Source organism: Gekko japonicus, unplaced genomic scaffold (assembly GCF_001447785.1).
Source record: "Gekko japonicus isolate JY-2015 unplaced genomic scaffold, Gekko_japonicus_V1.1 scaffold1328, whole genome shotgun sequence".
Classification (NCBI taxonomy): Eukaryota; Metazoa; Chordata; class Lepidosauria; order Squamata; family Gekkonidae; genus Gekko; species Gekko japonicus.
Window position 1 is genome coordinate 8,692 of NW_015166461.1, and position 3,803 is coordinate 12,494.

Here is a 3,803-nt window from a genome sequence, read left to right on the forward strand (position 1 = left end):
TCCAGCTCACCCCCCCCCCCAATAGCTAGCAAGCCAAAGTAGTCCAGTGGCACCTTTAAGACCAAGTTTTATTCAGGTACAATCTCTCCCTCCTCTGTGAGGACAGATCTGCACGTCCCCCCCCCCAATAGCTAGCAATCCAAAAGAGTCCAGTGGAGCCTGAGCGGTGGGGGTTGCCCTCTGACACACTTCCGGTGATGCCAGTGGGTGTGGCATATGCAAATAAGTTATGCTAATGAGTTACGCTAATGAGCTCCTGCACCTCTTTTTCTGCAAAATGACCCCTGACCAGCGCCTTCCTTCTGGTGTGGAGGCAGCAGTGGGGAAGCACACAAATGTTTTACAGCTGCCGGGCCCAGCCTGGGATCTCTCCGCTCATGCAATCGGCAGGAGTCCCAGACCTTCAGCTCATGGCTCTACCGACAGGCCCCCCCTTTCGGCTTCTGTTGTTGTGCTGCCGGCCTCCTGGCCTTCCTGACGGGTGCCGGTGAGCCTGCGTTCCAGGGAAGAAATCAACACTGGCTCGCACCCACCACCTTCCACCTCGGAACAGCTGCTCGGCAGACTTGTATTACATCGTTAGCAAATGAGATGATTAAAATATGGGGGAGGAGGCCGGGGCAAGTCCCTCACGCTCGCTCAGGCATTTCAGAGTGATGCAAGCTTAGGGGGGGGGGGAGAACCTTGGTGTTGGAGGAAATCTAGGGTTGCCAACCTCCCGGTGGTGCCTGGGGATCTCCCGCTATTACCACTGATCTCCAGGTAACAGAGATCAGTTCAAAAACTGGAAAAAACAGGGGGGGGGACCTTTGATCATTACCTTTGATGGAGGTGACACACATCCAGACCAATGAAATCTCTGATACCAGGATAATCTGAAGAATTGGCATGGTGTAGCCAGTTTGGTGTCGTGGTGAAGTGCGCGGACTCTAATCTGGGAGGACCGGGTTTGATTCCCCACTCCTCCACTCGCACCTGGCTGGATGACCTTGGGCAAGCCGTAGCTCTGATAAGAGTTGTCCTCGAAAAAGAGCGGTTTCTGTCAGAGCTCTCTCAGCGCCGCCGACCTCACAGGGGTGTCTGTTGTCTAATCTGGGAGAACCGGGTTTGATTCCCCTCTCCTCCCACTTGCACCTGGCTGGATGACCTTGGGCAAGCCGTAGTTCTGGCACAGCTCTTCTTGAAAAAGAGCAGTTTCTGTCAAGAGCTCTCTCAGCCCCACCTGCCTCCCAGGGTGTCTGTTGTGGGGAGGGGAAGGGAGAGGAGTTTGTAAGCCACTCTGAGACACCTTTGGGTAGTGAAGGGTGGGGTATAAATCCAATCTCTTCTTCTTCTTCCAGTTAGGAAGTTTCTCCTGATATTTAGCTGGTAACGACTCCCTTGTAATTTCCACCCACTAGATCTAGTCTTGCAATCCGGAGCGAGAGAGAATAGATCTGCTCCATCTTCTACATGACAGCCCTTCAGATACTGGAAGACGGCAATCCTGTCCCCTCTAAGCCTTCTCTTTCCCAAGTTAAACAGACCCAACTCTCTCAGCCTTTCCTCCTAAGACTTGGATTCCAACCCTCTCACCATCCCGGTTGCCCTCTTCTGGACACGCTCGAGCTCGTCAACATCCTTCCTAAAATGTGGTGCCCCAAACTGGACACAGGACTCCAGGTGAGGCCTGACCATAGCAGAACAGAGCGGAACGACCACCTCCCATGCTCTGGACACAATGGAAGTGGAGAGTGCCTTCAGGTCACAACGGACTCATGGCGACCAAGTGGGGTTTTCAAGGCAAAAAACCGAAGAGGTGGTTTGTCATTGCCCGTCTCTGCGTAGCAGCCCTGGGCTTCCTCGGTGGTCTCCCATTTGGGTTGCAAGTCCCCAGGTCCCATTGGGGGTTTCCCTGCTTTTGAGGGCTGTGATCTGCCCCCAGCCCCACCCCCAAATAGGGACATTGCCAGGCGATGTCCCCGACGCAATGGCGTCACCCGGAAGTGACATAATTGTGTGCGCTGCTCTGGTTATTCTGCAAACTCTATGGTTTTGAAGGGAAAAAAACCCTATAAAGGTTTTGCCCCCAAACCAGACCGTCGTGTGCGGCGTCGTTGACATGATGACATCCCTTTTGGGATAGGGGCCGCGGTGTCTCAGAGGTGAAGATGCTGAGCTGCAGACCAGAAGGTCTGTAGTTTGGTCGTTCGAGTCCCGAGTGCCGCGGTACAGAGTGAGCTCCCGTCTCTGGCCCCAGCTCCTGCTAATGAGTTTCTGCTGCTGGGTGTGGCCTATTATGCCAATGAGTTCCTGCTGGGGGTTTTCTACAAAAAAAAGCCATGAAGATGTCATATAAGATGTGCTTCTATTTTTGTAAGTAAAATTTCTTTCTCTTCTTACCATTGGAGTCGGGTTATCTTTGTAATTTGTTTGAACAAATTGATCAAGTGGTGAAGACGCTGAACTGCAGGCTGTGGAAGGTCAGTAGTTCAGCAGTTGAAGACCTGAGTGTGCCGCGTGACGGAGTGAGCTCCCGTCTCTGGCCCCAGCTCCTGCCAACCTAGCAGTTCGAAAGCAAGGAATTGCAAGTAGATAAATAGGTACCTCTTTGGTGGGAAGGTAACAGCATTCCATCATCTCAGTGTTTAGTCATGCCAGCCACATGACCACGGAAACGTCTTCGGACAGCGCTGGCTCTTCGGCTTGGAAATGGAGATGAGCACTGCCCACCCCCTAGAGTCGGATTAAACTAGCTTTCAAGCAAGGGAAACCTTTACCTTTATCATGTTGGGATGTCGCCCAACTATGTCCCACCCACCCGCAGAACGCCCCCCAAATCCCCCTACCATGACAATGTGGGGGCCTGGCAACCCTGTCTCCCATCTAAGTATTAATCTGGGATTAATAAACCCTGTTTAGCTCCTGAGATCTGATGAGATCGGGTTAGCCTGGGCCATCCTGGAAGGACTGGCACTTGTGAACGGTGGCAGAAAGTGCTGTCAACTCACAGGGAGAAAACCCAAAGGGCTTTCAAGGCATGAGACCCTTTCGAGGTGGTGTGCTGGGGTTGCTGCCAGGTGTCCAGTTTTGAACTGGATAGCCCAGTATCTCCCCTTTGTTGTAGTGCCAGTCTGATGTAGTGGTGAAGTGTCTGGACTCTAATCTGGGAGAACCAGGTTTGATTCTCCACTCAACCACCTGCAGCTGCTGGATGACCTTGGGCAAGCCGTAGTTCTGTCAGAGCTGTTCTCTCAAGAGCAGTTCCTGTCAGAGCTCTCTCAGCCCCACCTACCTCACAGGGTGTCTGTGGTGGGGAAGGGAAGGGAAAGGAGTTTGTAAGCCGCTCTGAGACTCCAAGTGAAGGGCGAGGTATGATTCCAATCTCCTCCTCCTCCTCCTCCTCCTTTCTGTCTAGTAAATAAATTGGGAAAATGCCAGACACATAAATATCCAGTAATTTCTAATCAAGTACACCTGCAAACTACTGTGGCCCGGCTCCATGCATGTATTTTCTCTTTCCTCTGTGGCTAGAGAAAGTGGCGAGACCCTCGTCTTTGTTCTCCATCGCAGCCAGGAGCAATGCTCCCTCTAAGCTGTGGAGTCTCGTGAGCAAAAATTCTGCTTTGTGAACTGCTGGCATTAAAGTTGTGAGCGAGTGATTTGGCTACTGCATCAATTAATTTGCTCTGGAGCCGTCCTTCCTGAGCTAAGACAAAAATGTGTGAGCCGGAGGCTAAAAAACTGTGAGCTAGCTCACACTAACTCAGCTTAGAGGGAACACTGGCCAGGAGGTTTTGGATTGAACCAAATTCAGCACTCAG